Raw genomic sequence first — 17878 nt, 5'->3', positions numbered from 1 at the left:
TGCACAATGTGTATGTGTGTGCCTCTGTATGTGTTGTGTGTGTGAACCTATGTTGCACAAATGCAAGCATTGTAGACAATGGTGTTATGCATTAGTACAGACGATCCCAGTCCATTATTGAATGCATCACTGACTGAAAGAGTGATGTTTTTACAACAGGTTTTGACTTCCCCTGTATCTAACTTAATCTTGCAGAGGGCTGCTGTATGAGAAGGTGCATGCTGGATAAAATATTCCCACTTAACCTGCAGGGCTACCACCTTGCAAAGCACATGGCCACCACCCGCGTATTTGGTTTTGGATACCATGTAAAATGCCCACACACTATCTTGACCCAGATTTTGTATTATCAAACAGGAGTTTACTAAGGATGAGGTGCTTTCAGAAATTGTAAGCAAGTTGTAAGGAAAATGTCTCCTACCCCTGAAAAACATATTCAGTGGATGACCCACTACAGGCAATCGAGCCATTGGCAAATGCTTTCATACGGTATGGTCACACAGTTATAAGCCACTAAGTTGTGCCAGTCTACAACTGAATGCCACAATTTATTTAATACCATTGAGAGTCCTAGGATAGTAATCGACCCAATACACTGATCATATAACATGGCCTGTGATTTTCTGTTTCCATGCAATGTATTTAGCATGCTATGTATATATGCATTAATGCATGAATGTATATAGTTATACATTTTTATTCACAGCATTTGTTTTGTGCACCCCATGAACTGAATCTTTTCTGAGCACAACTTGAAGAGTGGTGAGAGATGTGATTAGAGTGGTGGATTCAATTCTAGATGGCAACGTTATACAGGCAGTTCATAGGTCAGAGGTGTGTTCCTTCAGTACCCTCTGTGAGGAGGCAGTAACATGAATGAAAAGAAGCATGATAAAATACCTGTTTGGGACCCACCACCATGCAGGAGCTAAATATAAAAGCAGAATAATTTGCTTCCCACAATACTACACAAATAGTGAGACTGATGCTTCGTTGTCTCTACTATTTTCACTGCGGTATATCCATTGTGAATGACGATTAATGGTTGTAAGTAATAAACTGGTAGCCTAATATGTGATTACCTTATTGATCACAGTAAATGTGCCATTGGTGATGTCACATGTAAACACATGAGAAACATATTTCACTTTGAAAAATTAATTTACAAGGTTCACTCTTAATTACTTTTTCGGCAATGTTAAAACATACGTAACTCAATTCAAACTAGTTACACCAATGATTACCAATTAATGCCATACATGAGCATGGCTTTTGAGAAAAAAAGGCAACGTTTCACAACTTTTCTGAAACCATTTAGGATGGGTGGCTTTCTTATATCTTCTGCTACTGAGTTCTACTGCTGCGAGCGCAGCACAGCAGACCTGTGGTCCCCCATCTATAGGAGCTTGAAAAGGTGACTGGGCAGAAATTACACCAAGCCCTAAGCAGGAACTGCCTCTACTAGTCCATCCCCCACATTAAATCCACAATGGCACACCCCTTCCCTTCAATAACAAAATTACATAACACTATAATGCATTAGCATGGTGTGCGCTATTGACCCAGAGTAACATTGATCTATACACCATTGGCATGTTTAATCATCTTTATTTCGAATATATAATCATAAAAGAATAAAACATTATAAAATAACATTTTCAGTATACAATAAAAGGATACTAAATGCATGCATTATACATTAAAACCACAAGCAAAAAAAATCACTTGACAACTTAAGAATTAATGACTTTTTTCCAATGCAAAGCACTTTTTAGAAAGGAAAATCGCCTAGGCCACTACATGATCGCCTAGCAATTGCAAATGTAGAAAGGCTGGTCTATCTTGGTAAAAGCCCCTAGACTTGAGAATAGGCAGGAGGAACCTTCGACAAGTGGGATCTTAAAGCCTACAAAATAGAACCAAATGTTCCAAAATCTGAGAAGAGCTACTGTCACAAGGGCAGAACTCAAAAGAATTTGGATCATATTGCCCAGGTGGAAAACGAAGATGCGATCAAATTGTACCTAGGCAAATCTTCATGAGGAGAGATCTCTCCTAGGGATTTCCAACCAAGGAAAGATAGAGTTCAGGACCAGTTGTAGTTTTCAAAACAAAAGTGCTCTCAAAGCAGGAAGCAGGTCTCCCCAAAGCCATATTCTCTGTGTTCTCTCTAGCGCAATTTAAACACATTTCCTTGACCATCTTTCTATCACCTCTGTTTAGTGATCGAGGTGCAGAGAACAATTCATGGTGACCCAACGACTCGGCCACAAATCTAATGTGGCTAAGCCATGGAATTCTATAGCCATGCTCGCACACAAGACAATCCTGAATCATATCATAATTTAAGGCAGTGTTCTGCCCACTCAGCACTGCAATCCGCAAAAGCAACGGAACAATTTGGACAAAATCTATCCAGATCCAGCTCATCATGCAGGAAAAAACTCAAACTAGCTGGTCCCAGGAATAAAAGTCTCCTGCAAAAACAGTTCTATTCACTCTGAATGCTCAGAAAGTTACGATACCCCCAAATAACAGCACCATACAACAGCACAGGATGGCATTTCATTTAATAGATTTGCAGCAGTGCCCACTATGAAAGCAACCCTAAAAAGGAATCTGCAGGCTTGATTAAAACACAAACAATGATTCGCAAGACAAGGAACCCAGGAATTGTGTTGGTCAAAGGTGACACCTAAGTAAGTGAAGATGGCCACCCTGGATTTCACCTTCCCCTCGAAGATAGTGGGTCTAGGTTTCCTGATCAGCTTCCCACAGGTATAGTGTGTTTGAGCAATGTTTGTGTCCAGTTTCAGGTCATCAATGAACTTAACAAATAAGACTAAAAGACACTTAAGCCCATTCGGGGTACGGGAGAGGAGAACTGCGTCATCAGCATATAAAGGAGATGCACAGGGAATCGGATTTCACCTTAGGCATGTCCTTCCCATGTGCTGGCAAGTAAGAATTCATGCCATTAATATATCCTAAAACACATCCTTGCCTAACCATCCCAAGGAAGGCCAAAAGAGTCTGTGCATTCCCCTCCTTGGCCATATCTGACACATGCATTAACATCTATATGGAGGAGCCATAATAATTCAATCAGTGATTGGGGAAGCCCAAGATCAGCTAAAATACTCCATAATTTTATCTGTTGACACGATTGAAGGCACTATTCAAGTCCATTAAAGCTAGGTTGATTGCCCCCTTCTTAGCTACAACATATTTTCTAATTATCAGGGGGAGGTTCAGGCATTGTTCCATAGTGCCCCTCCCTTCCCTAAACCCATATTGGGCTGGGCAAAGAATGTTGTTAAGTTGCGGCCAGTCTTTAGTATGTTGCAAATGTATCTGACCCACAATTTTGACCACAGAGTCAATTAAAGAGATGGGTCTATAACAGGCCGGTCCTACATTGGATGTTGAAGTGTCATTTATGATCTTAGTTAATACAGAGGCCCAAAGTACAATGTCAGCTTTGTAAAGATCAAAAGGGACCCAATGTGCCCCAGGTGCTTTATTACAGGGACTGGCCAAGATGGCAGAGCAAACTTCCTCCAGCTCAAATATTATGCCTAATAGAAACGATGGTGCCCCCTCAGTGTCAGCAAAAACTCCACATTCCCCTGATACATAAACCTTTTTAAAGTACACCACCAACTGAATATGGGTGATGATTGAACCTATATCATTAGGGAAAGTAGAACAAGCCTGTTTCCCATTTACAATTTCCCAAAAACCCTTGGTGTCCCTTGTGTTACAGGTCATGTTTAGGTGCTGCAACAAGAATGATAGCTTTTCATTCTTGATGGTATTCTTATTAGCTGTTCTAGCCAGTGTAATGCTCTGCAGGTTTCTAGGTCTAGAGTTAAAGGCATCACGCAGTCGCTTATTGGCTGTCCTACAGCCTTTATCAAACCAACCTTTTTTGGGAGATCTATAGGGCCCAGAAAACACAAGCGTAATAGTTCTTTATGAAAAGATTTAACAGGTGGGAAGCATCCAAGATGACAGTAGAGGAAGCCCTTGGGACTAAAAGATACTTGGTAATCAAGGATATATTAGGGGCAACAAGAGTCTCCAAAAACACAGGGATTGATATGTGATGCCATTTGACTCTAAGGCCCTGGTCTTCGGCGACCAGGCCCATGAAACCTGGTGAGGGTTCAGAACGACCGTCACCTGATATGGCCAACCTGACCCTACCAAAGCAAACAACGCATACAACGCATTCAAGAGTCCTGGTAAAAAACACACAAATAGATGACCCTTTGCCCCGGCATATGAAGGTAGATTGTTGGTTGGAAAAATCCTCCTCACATCTCAATCACTCAACCAATCAGGGGATTTGTATATCACGGCTAATCACCTGTGAGGGTCATTACACAATCTGACTTACCCACAAACATCAAACAATTGTTGTCCTCTAACAAGTGACTTCAGAGAGCAGAAAGGGGTATCACCAACCAGAAAAGGATTTGGAGGAATGCAATTTAGACCGAACTTGCCATTAAAATTGCCCCCCATCAGCACGTTGAAAAAGTTGAACTTGAAAAAAGATCTCGACTCAAGGACAGACTGTATTTTAAACAAGATACCAAACTGACATTCTGCCTCAAAAACGGAATTATAAAAAATAACTACAAAAAGAATCAAAATCCATAGATAAAACCACCCACAGAAATTGTATCCCAATATGCCCCATGGGAACTGGAATCACACAAAAGAGCTTAGACATTGCAAAACAAAGTTGCCAGCCTCCTCAAGATTGTGAACCTAGAGAGGGAGTAGCTAGAACTACAAAGCATTCATAACCATCTAAGGTTAACTGCTCCTGGGTCCAGGTCTCTTATAGAATAACCACGCTAAACTGGGTAATGAACATTAACCACAGCGGGTCCATTAACTTGGTCCTAATACCTGCAACATTCCAACAGAGAAACCTTGTTGTAGAATCATGAGCAGAAATCTCAACCTCACTTGTTGTATGAGTCATCATGAGCCAGAAGGTAATTGTTTTTCAAATTAGTACTTGATTCCTCAGAAAGGGAAGTATGGTGTAGGATCCCTGACATGACTGCGACATAAGGACAGCATTCCGGTGACAGGTTTAGGCAGGGCAAACCCTTGTCCTGCTGAGAGCACCGCCTTAGCCCCTGCTCCACCCTTGCCTGCTCCCTTTACCCCTGATCAGCTGGCTGGGACCCCCAAAGCGAGACTCCATTAGTAGGCTGGGCCTCCGTCTCCCAGCCGGAGGGGGAAGCTGGAGGGTGACAGCATCAATATTATGGGTGGTTTAAGTGAAACAAGTGATTGCAATGTGGCATGATCTGCCCGCATCCCCAAATGTACACAAGGGTACTGGTTGGTACTTTACAGCAGAAGAAGTGGCAATAACAGTAAGAGATGTTTTGGTATAGGACAAAAATACTGATTTATAAATTACACAGTCTCTCCACCATAGGTGCACTACTCTGGGCAAGCACTGTCTCAAATTTGCACAGAATAAGGTTCCAGTCTAAGTTTGGGGCTTCCCGACCAGTCCAGGCATCCTGGTGGACAGCAAGTGGCACACGATCACTACAAATACAGACTAAAGACCTCCTACAGGTAACTCACTCAGGTTGGCGTATTCTTTTAGCTCAGGGGCACAGACAGAATGTTTGACCTGACAGCCTTAGGGAGGTTTTCCCTCAACGTTTTGCCTGTCTCCCTCCATTTTTCTTTTTTTTTGCTGGTTTTAGGACTCTGCACACTTTACCATGGCTGACCAGTGCTAAAGTGCTTGTGCTCTCTCCCCTAAACATGGTAACATTGGCTCATACCCAATTGGCATATTAATGTACTTACACGTTCCTAGTAAAGTGCACTATGTGTCCCCAAGGCCTGTAATTTAAATCTACTAGTGAGCCTGCTGCACTGATTATGCCACCCACATAAGTAGCCCCTTAACCATGTCTCAGGCCTGCCATTGCAAAGTCTGGCCCTCATTCTGACCTTGGCGGGCGGCGGAGGCCGCCCGCCAAAGTCCCGCCGTCAGGTTACCGTTCCGCGGTGGAAAGACCGCGGCGGTAATTCTGACTTTCCCGCTGGGCTGGCGGGCGGTCTCCTTCAGACCGCCAGCCAGCCCAGCGGGAAAGAGGCTTCCACGATGAAGCCGGCTCGGAATCGAGCCGGCGGAGTGGAAGCTGTGCGACGGGTGCAGTTGCACCCGTCGCGTATTTCACTGTCTGCGCAGCGGACAGTGAAATACATTTAGGGGCCCTCTTACGGGGGCCCCTGCAATGCCCATGCCAGTGGCATGGGCACTGCAGGGGCCCCCAGGGGCCCCGCGACCCCCCCTACCGCCATCCGGATCTCGGCGGTCCGACCGCCGGGATCTGGATGGCGGTAGGGGGGGTCAGAATCCCCGCGGCGGTGCAGCAAGCTGCGCCGCCGCGGAGGATTCAATGGGGCCGCGGTACACTGGCGGGACCCCGCCAGTGGTGCCGGTCCGACCGCGGCTTTACCGCCGCGGTCGGAATCCCCATTGAAGCACCGCCGGCTTGTCGGCGGTGCTCCCGCGGTCCTCCGCCCTGGCGGTCAAAGACCGCCAGGGTCAGAATGAGGGCCTCTGTGTGTCCAGTTTAAATTGTCACTTGACTTGGTATTTAAAACTACTTGCCAAGCCATAAACTCCCCTTTTATTACATGTAGGTCACCCTGAGGTAGACCGTAGTTAACCCATAGGGTGGGGTGCTATGTAGGTAAAAGGCAGGACAGATACTTGTAAGTTTTACATGTCCCAATAGTGAAAAAAAAAACAAAGTCGTTTTTGTTTTGACTACTGTGAAGCCTGCTTCTCCAATAGGCCAGCATTGGAAATTCCCTCCTATACTTTTAAGTGGTCATATCTGACATGAAAGGAGTGGCACTGTCATGTTTGGTATTGTTGGAATGGTAGTGAGAAATCCTGCCTGCTGGTGAAGTAGAATTTAACATTACTATTTTAGAAATGCCACTTTTAGAAAGTGGGCATTTAGCTGCACTTACTGCTCCCTGTGCCTTCCAGCCTGTTCCCAATCCACGTCTGGTCTGAGCTGGTTGATAGCTCTCATTGTGTATTCCATCCAAACATCCACAAACACAGGACATTCAGTTGCATTTGAATTCATCTGCACACTGATGAGTTTTCTTGGGCAGGAAGGGTGAGGGGCTCTCACTTACACTTCAAAGGCTGACCTCACACAAAGGACTGATAGCCCTCCACAGATCTCCTGGCAGACAGGACTGGGTTGACAGGGGAACTGGTGCACTACAAACCCACTCTTTGACATTTTTACCACTTCAAAGGAACATTTGGGTATATATATACTGTGTCTGTGACCCTCTCAAATCAGACACTTCTGGACCTACAACTGGACTCTGTCAGAGGGGCTGCCTTGCTGCCCAAAGGACTAATCTGGACTGCTGTTCTGGAAGGACTACTCTCCTGCTTGTTGCCCTGCTGCTTGCTTGAAGGACTTTGCCTTCCCCCACAAGTGATCTTCAAGGGCTTAGACTGAGCTTGCCTCCTGTTAAGTAGTCTCAGGGCCATCAAAGATTTCACCAGAGAGAGAAAATTGACTGCCCCAGAAAATAGATGCAACGCCTGCAAAAACCAATGCAGTGCCTGTCTTGCACCTGAAAAATGAGTACTAATTTGACGCAGCACCTGTTTCGTTGTCGCAGCACATTTTGGATTTTCCACGCATCATTCCTGAACATCAAAATATCCCCGCACCGCAGTGAGGAGCCACGGCTGTGCACCCAGAAATCAACGCATCATGTTGCCTGCGAGAAAAGAATCGAATCATCACCTCTGTCACACTAGAAAAATCAATGCATCGTTTTACTTTCTGATGCATCACCACCTCTGCGATCCTCTGCGTGATGATTTGTGATGCATCCCAGGTACTTAGTACTAAAAAGATACACCCACTGATTCCTATGGACTAAAACTTGCTTAAATCACTAAAAAGTGATATCTTGACTTGTGCATAATGGATTCTTGTCATTTTGGTCTTATTTTATTCAGATAAATAATACCTACTTTCCTAAACTGGTGCAAATTAGTTTTTGTGGTGGTTTCACTATGGTACTGTAGGAATTATTGCACAAATACTTTACACTTTGCCTTCTAAGTTAAACCTGCCTGCTCTATGACAAACTGCAAGAGTGTGAGCGCAGGATAATTTAGGTTGTGTTGTGACATACCCTGACTGGGATTGTGGCTGTCCTTGGACAGGGTGCACATCATTGCCAACTAGAGACCCAATTTCTAACACTGTATCATTAGAGGTTTCATGCACTTCATTCTCAATCTCTCCTATGGACTTCGGTTGGACAGACAACAAGCCCAGGAAAGTGACCACCTCCACTGGAACAGTGCGAGGGTGTGGATCCTGCCGAATTGAAGATGGAAGACAAGGCCTCTCTCCAGCATCCAAAGACAGTCGCTGCTCAACAAAGTCAGTTTGTTTTTTAATGACTCTTACCACACGGGCTACAAAGGAGTCTAGGCTAGTGCCCTGATATGGCATATTGGCAGTGTCTTTATCTCTGTGGAACTTACGCTTGCCTATGCTAAAAATTGTGTGTGTCCTTGGACGTCTTCAAGTGGGAACAGGTGAAATATTAAAAGATAACACCCCCAAGAAGAAAATGGGAAACTAGAGAAGAAACCAACTAAGCAAAAGTATGCTCCCTGTGCTTAGACCAAATACATGAGACAATGGCAAAAAAACAAGGACGGGGGGCCCAGCTCAGTCACTCACAGCTGATGAAGGGTGAAGATGGGCCCATTCATTGCCCTGTCTTCCCCTAGACACACACCCGGGTGCGTTCTGCATGCATCCCGTGCATGTCCCACGTTGCAGGAAGCCTCAGGCACTTTACAGCATGTGGAGCACTTCCTTCCACCTCAGGATATCGTGGGGGACTTAGCCCCACCCAGAAGGGTCTCAAGACTATCTCTAGCAATGTGGGGCAACAAGGGTGAACCAAAAGCAACCCACTTGGTTGCAGTGTCAGCACATGCAGCCCCTCCTTGCAGCTCAGGGTGTGCTCTGGGATGTAGTCCCACCTCAGCAGGGCCTCAAGAATATCTCCAGCAATGAGAGCAATACGGGCTAACCAAAAGCAACACAAACCCACCTGGTTGCAGCGTCCTGCATTGTGGGAGGTTTTGGGTGCTTTTCAGCATGTGCAGCACCTTCTTCCAGCTCAGTGAATGGAGGGGGACATAGTCCCACCCCAGCAGGGCCCCAAGAATGTCTCCAGAAATGCAGGATATATGGGCAAACCAAAAGCAACACCAACCCACTTAGTTGCAGCGTCCCAATTATCACATTTAATTTACTTTTAAGTCCCTTGTAAAGTGAGATACTGTATATCCAGGGCCTGTAAATTAAATGCTACTACTGGGCCTGCAGCATGGATTGTGCCACCCACACCAGGAGCCTTTCAAACCTGTCTCAGGCCTGCCATTGCAGGACCTGTGTGTGCAGTTCACTGCCACTTCGACTTGGCATTCAAATCCTCTTGCCAAGCCTTAACCTCCCTTTTTATTACATATAAGTCACCCCCTAAAGTACTCCCTAGGTAGCCCAAAGGGCAGGGTGCTATGTAAGTAAAAAGCCGGACATGTACTTTTAAGTTTTACTTGTCCTGGTAGTGAAAAACACCCAAAGTCGTTTTTTACTACTGTGAAGCATTCTCCTCTTATTTTCCAGCATTGGGAATTCCTTAATATACTTTTAATCAGTAATTCCTGATCAGAAAGGAAGTGCTACATCATGTTTCATATCATTGGAATTGTAATGATAACTCCTCCTACTGGTAAAGTCGGATTTAATTTTACTATTTTAGAAATGCCTCTTTTAGAAAGTGGACATTTCTCTGTGCTTACTGTTCTGTGTGCCTTGCAGCCTGACTCTAATACATGTATGGGGTAGGTGACAGCTACACTTTGTGCATTCTCTCTAGACAGCCATAAACACACGAAGGGTGGGTGTGACAAATGACTCATCTTTATTCATCTGCATTCTGATGGGCCTTCCTGGGCAGGAAGGGTGGAGGGGAGCTGAGACTTGCACTTCCATATGGAAGTGTCTGTCCCCAAATGAAGGGTTGATTATCTCCTACTGGTTGCTATCAGCCAGGGCTAAGAAGAAAGGATCTCTGTGCACTTCAATGACCCTTCTTTGAAGTCACTTCCACTTCTAAGGCACACAGCTTTCTGTCAGTACACTACTGGACCTGGAAGGAACTCTGCTGGAGAAAAGACTGCTGTGTTGTAAGCATTGCCACTCTGACTGTTCTGAGGAACTACTTGTCTGTTTTGCTTATCAGCCCTGCTGACCTCTGCCCTACTGAGAACAAGGACTGAACCCATCTTACTTGAACCCAAAGCGACTCCAAGGGCTTGATGGCTTGCCCCCTGTTCTTTTGCATTCTCAGGGACATCACAGACTGTGTGCAGCTCTTCTGGTGCTGCTGGACTCTGCCATCAATGAGTCCTAACCCTTGTCTGAGGGGGCCTGCAGCAGACATGGACATCTACCTCACATGCTCCATTTTTGCAACACTCACCCCTTTCCTGTCAATCCACTCCTTGTTCAATCAAGAACCTGTCACCCTTCCTATAAACAAAGAAAATGATAACATCCCAATGCAGATGTGAGAAGTAGTCCTAACCACCCAGAATAATGTCCTGAATGACCACCTTCCAATGTAAACTGTTATCCAGTGCTAATTGCAATTGGTTTTTGACAAATTGTATTTCTGGTCATTTGAATTGTTCTCTATTAGAAACAAAACATATCTAGGTGACCCCCCCTATGGTCCGGAAATGTCAAAAGCCAATTTGTTCTGTAGTACACTAGTGCATTCAAATGGAGCAATGAGACTAGGGAAGGTTACTTGCATTTTCTCACTTAAGTCACATGAAAGAACTCTCTAACACAATGTTCTATAGCTTTATCTATCCCTAGTCACAAAAAGCCTTCCCTCACCCCACTTTTCATGACATTCACTGGGAAGACTTAGCACTTTGCCAAAAAGTCCACTTGGAACTAAAGAAAGTTCACACTTCAGCAACAGTTTGTCAGTTCTAGATGATTCTTCAGAAACTCTCCAGTATGTAATATAACTGTTCTGCACAATTTTAGGCATAGGCTATTGTCCAGTGAAATGTTTCATGCTCTCTTGTATTACACTGTCATTATCAGCTGCTACTCTCAACTCATCCTCCCACAAGATGCCATTCATATTTTTATTCATGGAACATACAAACTCTGGGGCACATTTAATAGCCCCTTGTGCCATCTAATGACACATTAGCTAAAAAGAATTACGCTAATGTGGCGTTAGATGGCAAAAAATCGCTGTGGCATATTTATAAAGTGGCGCAATGCATGCATTGTGCCACTTTGTAACCCTTCGTGCTACATCATGCATGCACCATGCATAATGTGTGCAAATGGAGTGTTCCCATCTTAGGGGGGCTGAAAAAATGGTGTAATGAAATCTAAGAGATTTCTTTGCATCATTTTTTTCAGCACTTTTAATGACTGCTCAGTGGAGGCATTAAAAGGAGGCACACCATTATTCATAGTGGGCTTCAATAGGCTTTGGAAGATTAGCATAAAAAACAATTATGCTAATCAAGCAAAGCTCCGAAGTAGCGTATCATTTTTTGACACTAGTTCCCTAACTACCGCCATGGTGTGCTGTATCATAGATACAGCGCATGCATGGTGGCATTAGGGGGGTCACTAAGAGGCACAAGAAAAGTGGCTTGCACTGGGTGCAGCACCACTTTTCTTACATCTGTCCCTCTATATCTTCAAAGCTGTTTTCACAGCAATCAACCTGTTCTTTTACCAGCAACATAGATGAACAACCTTCAGAAAGTTCCATACCTCTGCTACATTGTTTTAAAATTCCTGCAACCAATATTGCCACTTAGTTATGTGAGAAGTAGATTTATGACCATTGCTAGTGCTTAATAAATCTACCAAAGATTTATGGTCTGCTTGTCAAACAAATTAATTTCCCCAGACAACCTTCTTGAAGTATTGGACTCTGAATCACAGGTTGAATATGCATGTTTCACACCACATAAAGCTGTTGAGGCACATGCAATGACTTCAGACCAACCATTGCTTCTTTTCTGTTAAAATAGCACCCAGCCTTTGCTTGCTAGCACCAGGGTTATGATGGATAAGTCAAAGGTAGCAAAATATTTATGTGGGCCCACTGAGACTATTTCACATTTGATGGAATCAAATACACTGTCACATTTCCTGTTACAGACATTCTTTACATTTTTTTAAATAAATAATGTAAGCTAATTGTTGTGGCACCAAAATATTTACAATGGTGGCAAAGTATTTAATATGGACTGAAAATGATCTCAGCTGATCTTTTTCTTTGGGTGCAGGTACTTCTTCAGTCACCACAAAATCTTAATTTTGATTTTAAGTCAATACCCTTTTCTGATATTTGATGCCCTAAATAATCAACACCCACATTTTAATTACTTCAAAAACACTTTTAATTCACAAGTCATGTCACGCACATTTTTCCCATAAATAAGGAGGTCATCCTGAAAGTACGTCAAACTAGACATTTCCCTGACCAAACTGCCCACTAGTCTTTGTAATGCATAGGAAGTAGATGCCAGGACAAGGGAATTCTTCTGTAGTAGTATGCAACCTCTGTGTTATGAAAGATTTAAGATGTGTAGACTCTGTGCACAATTCTATCTGTAAACTGCAGACATATCAAGAACATGAAAACTACCTTCTCTTTAATCGTAGCTAACATCTTATTTATGGTGGAAAGAGGTTGGCAGTACTCCTAGATGTTAGAATTTAATTTGCATGAGTCAACACACTATCTTATGGATTTGTCAACCTTACATACTAGAATCACAGGGGATAATAATGCTCAACCTTCAATCGGTTTAATTATTCTCTGGGCACACAACTTCTCAATTTCAAATTTAAACTTTTTCCTTAACAGTATAGGAACTTTATGCACTTTATGTTCAACAGATCAAGCATTCTCTTTTAAGTATATGTGATGTTGATATCCCTTACATTTTCCCAACACATCTGTGAACATTTCAGCATACTCACTAACTCATTTACAGTCATTTGGTTGACAGGCACAGTTGCACAATGTGTAGAGGAGCTTTTGTCTGGTTCAGGGTGCTGAAGGTCTTCAATCTGTTAAAGTCACTTTGCTTGATCCATCCATCCCCTCACATTTGGCCCATGCTTAGCAAAGTAAACTGTGCTGTTTCATTATTTTCAAATGATAGCGAAGCTTCAAGTTTTCCTAGAACTTCTACTTCATTGCCCCATATGCAAAGATGTTGACAGATGATGCTTTGAGTTGAATGCTTTGAAATCATGAATAAGAGGTTTGTTACTACATGGTTGTGAGTATACTGTGCATTTCAGTGTGTTTCTTTCATGCACAGTTTACAGTGCTCAATGCTCCTGGCTATAGTAAGCACAGTTTTTTAATTTTCCTCTTCCATCTACAATAGTCTTTCCTGAATATTTTTGTTGTTTTTTTTTTTTTCAATTGATTGATCTTGAACTATTTAATCTTAAATGCATTATAATTGCATCTTGCATCAAGTGTATGGGAAGCCGACCAAAAATCATTTTTGATTACCTGGAAAGTTGGGAACACTGAAGACATTTGTGGCATTCCAAAACAGTTTTTTTCCTTAAATTAAACATTTTGTTCAAGTTTTTGATGACAGAGGCATATTTGTCTATTGTTTTGTTAGTGTCACAATCATTGCCAGAGCCAGGATGCACATTTATCCCTCAAGTGGAATAGTTTATAAGATGCTCCTGCAGGACCTAAATTGAACACTAAAATAGTTTTTTTCTTCTTTTAAATGCCCTGTCATTGTTTCCAAGTTATTGGAGGTGTTTCTGGAATAGGTAAAAATGAAGGTGGAGGTGGAGTGGAAATTCTTTCCATAGTCTAAATTAAATAATGCTACTTTGCTTGTGATCCTGTAAAAATGGGAAATTAACCTGTGTGTCGTGAGCTGATACCTTAGAAATGGTGACAGATAGAGAAAAAAGTGTCACTGTTCAAGAACAATTGTCAGAAGAAACTTTGGGCCATGAATACTCTCATAGTATCAGTAATGTAGATGTATCGTTTGGAATTGATCACAGTAAATTGGATTGACAAGGGGAGCCTGTTGCCAGTGCTGCAGGCACTGATACAAGGAGGGGTTAGTTCACCATGGTAATATTAAATACAATCTAAACAGTCCCAAATTCACAAGAGGGCAGCCATGTTGCATGTGCAGAGCATCTCTTTCTACAGCTGATTACTGAAGTCCCAAAATGGTGTCACGTTGACATATTGTGCATGCATTTCATCAGGTGATGGGCCTTGACTGGCTTTGGAATGCACAGCTCAGTGGGAAATTGGCAAAGGCAACTACTGGCAATCAATGATGGTAGATAGTGAGAAAAACTCACTTGAAGTCTCTGCAGGTGCCCAGAAGCTATTCTGATCACACTGCCAACCTGCCCAAAACAGTTGACAGGTACATGTGTTGCTGCAACAATAACAAACTTAAACAGTCAACCAACCATCCTAATAGCAACAGTTTGCACAATATGCTCCACTGCCCCATGGAGGAAGCACTTGGTGCTAAAGGTACTTGTACACAATGAAAAGAAGACTTGTATCAGGCAAGTGCTAGAAGCACTTTATTTTCAAGTGATGACACTAAGACCCAAGCAGCAACAGTCTCAATTTTAATCCTAAACTCCCTACCTTCCCACATTCCATTCCTGCATTCTATCCATAAAAACTCCACACTGACCATTTAAGGCAAACTTCTATCTTGGCCACATTTAATTTCACTACTCTGTGGTATATGAAATGGGTTACACCACACAAGCCTATTTTCTTAGGTTGGGAAGATCGATATCAAGACTGTTCATCTGCAGGTAGATCTGGGTATTGGATACAGAGAAATAAGAGTTCTAGTCTGATTATAAAAACTATGCCATGATAATGATATTAGCAGGCATCAGGACATCACTTTGCCACCCTGCTTCTCATGGCACAAAGAGAAAAAGTTTGACACTTTGTGCCTCATTACGACTTCAGCGGTCCTTTCACAGGACCTCCGAAGCAGCTGCAGGCAAAAGACCACCAGTACTGCAGGTCTTTTGCCCGCCATATTAAGAATGTTCTGCTGGGACACTGGGCAAAAACAGCATTTTCGCCCACTGGCCCAGTGGAACACTCACCACAACATTGACGTTGCCAGCAGCAATGTTGTGGTGTGTCGGGTGCGATAGCACCAATTTCGTATTTCACTGCCCTTAATTCGAGCAGTGAAATGCACAACGGGGCTGTGCAGGGGCCCCCAGAGGCCCCCAGATGCCCCCATTCTGCCAGCCTTTCCAGGGCCGTGTTCACTGCCAAGGAAAGGCTAGCGGATGGGGACTTGTAATCCCCCGGGACCGCCAGGATACAGGCTGGCTGCAACCTGGCAGTGTCGGCGGTTGGACTGTGGCGGTTCCACCATGGGCATAATGGGACAGCCAGACCACCCTGTCTGCAGCGGTCCGACTGCCATCGTGAGGCTGGCGGTCTTAAGACTGCCAGCCTTGTAATGAAGCCCTTTGTGTTCATCCGTTCAGAAAAATGTGGAACTGTCTCATTTTCATGTCTGACATGCAAGCATAAGACCTAATCCTTAAAAGGAGCATTACAAAATGTATCATGATGAATACTGCCAAAGAAACAGGAGGATGAAAAGAGAAATCATCAGCAACTGCTAGCAAGTATCAATCAACAATGCCAATACAGTCTCAGTGTCATTACAAAGCCTAAAGAACAAATTGAGCCCTGATGCTAGAAATTGAATGCCTCAGAGATAATATGTACTGCCAGCACATGTCAGCTCTTGTACAATAGCTTTGTACATTTACTGTGTCTTAATTAACTGATTGCATTAAGCTATTGGCAATCTCACCTCTGCGTAAGAAGGAATTGAACATCCTCTTGACTGATGGTAAGTTAAGGGACGCCATCTTATTATGTCTTATAACAGTGCTTAAACTCCTATAACTGCACTTAGTATTTACTATCAAGTATGTGAATCCCTATGTTAAAGTGAAGGGAACATTCAAGTTTAACAAACTTGTAAAAAGTTAGTAAAATATTTTATTTGTTTAATAATATTGTAAATTACACACACACACAAATATGTAAGAAAATAATGTTGTAGCCCTATTAATTTATTTGTGAAATAAAACATTTATTTAAATATATTACATTATACTAAACTTATTTTGCTAAATATTAACGTAAGAATAAACTATAAACTCCTGCCTAGAAAAAAAATACTATAATATTTATTAAAAGTGGTGTATAGAAATAATTACGAGAAATGTATTTATATGTTTTTAAAATGTAATATTACTAATTTCAAAATGTGAAAAAATATATGTTGTAGTTAAATATTAAATATGTATTTTTTTAGATTTTTCTGAATATTAGATGATATTTATTTATATTATTAACTATTTCAATTAATTTAATTTAATTTACATAGCTTCCTATAGGATTTATTTTATATCACAAGGTACTTTTGTATTATGCAAGGGTATTGCAGTACCAATGGTTGGCCATATGTGGTGCTAGACATACTTCAGCTCTGAACAGGAGTAACTTAGATCATTTGGGTCCCTTTTTGGCTGTAGTAGTTTTAGGGGTGCAGTTTGTGAATAGCTATGTGCTTACTATTTTATAAGTGGGTGTTCTTTCCTCCCTAAACCCTTCCCTAACCATCTTTTAGCCCATCTTTAATCCTCCCTAAATTCCATCTTTTTTGTAGTAAGTATGCCTCTTTTTTCCACAACTCCTCTTAGTCCTTCCCATATTTACTACTAAGTAGTAAACTTACATTTGTGAAGATCTTCCTCACAGAAAGGAGGTGTGGGAGATTTATACTTGTAGGTTTGTGAACAGCATTTTGTGGTATGTTAGTAGTACTACTAAATCAATTACAAAATACAATTTGTGCCTTGGCACCATAATTCCCACAAGTAAAGATTTGACTCCATATTTCTCCACACTAATAATACATTAATGAAAGTGCAGTTCCTGCAGCATTCTTTATTCAATAGTAGACATCAGCACATTTTCTAGCATGTCCCTTCATGAGCTTAGGCTAATGGGAGTTGGAAAATTATTTTCCACACATGCAGTCCATTTAGCATATGTGCAAATTCTCTTTGAGTATTTGCCCATGCATATAATATGCTTTCTAATACACTACAGAAAAAATAAACCGTTTCATGAGAGGGGCGGGCTCTTACTATGCCACAGTAAGACTTGTAAAATGTGAAGTTAGCATTAGATAAAATCATCCACAAAGCGTGGATTCTAGAACGTATTCTGTTTAAACTATCCCTAAATTGATTTGATAACTGTAACAGCAATGATAGAACATAAAAATGATTCCTAGGCTGAATAAATATGCTATTTCTATCAACCTTCTAAATAGATGACTAATTAAGAATCAATGTATCAGCAAATCAGTATCTTGGTAGGAAGAAACACTCACCTCCACATACTGCCAATGAAAACAGCAGCGTTATATCCCAGTGAAAGATCATTTCAGAGAAGGTGGAATAACAGGCTTTTCAGTTGTTCTAAGACTCAATTTCTGAGATTTAAAAAAAAATGCCCAGTCCCTTTGAAACAGTCAAATACTAGGAAAATAGTGTATATTTGAGATGGTTATGTTTTTGTAGAAGGGGTCTAAAAATAATAATCTGTTTGCCAA

General features: G+C 42.1%; 1 protein-coding gene across 2 annotated transcripts in view; it reads right to left on the bottom strand.

The window, feature by feature from the left end:
- The window catches only part of CACNA2D3 (calcium voltage-gated channel auxiliary subunit alpha2delta 3), a 2455990-nt gene that overhangs the window by 1396834 nt on the left and 1041278 nt on the right, over positions 1-17878 (bottom strand). The window lies entirely within an intron of this gene.

This window comes from Pleurodeles waltl, chromosome 9 (genome assembly GCF_031143425.1).
Source record: "Pleurodeles waltl isolate 20211129_DDA chromosome 9, aPleWal1.hap1.20221129, whole genome shotgun sequence".
NCBI classification, from domain to species: Eukaryota; Metazoa; Chordata; class Amphibia; order Caudata; family Salamandridae; genus Pleurodeles; species Pleurodeles waltl.
The sequence above is the reverse complement of the archived record's forward strand: the minus strand, read 5'-3'. Positions and strand labels throughout refer to the sequence as shown.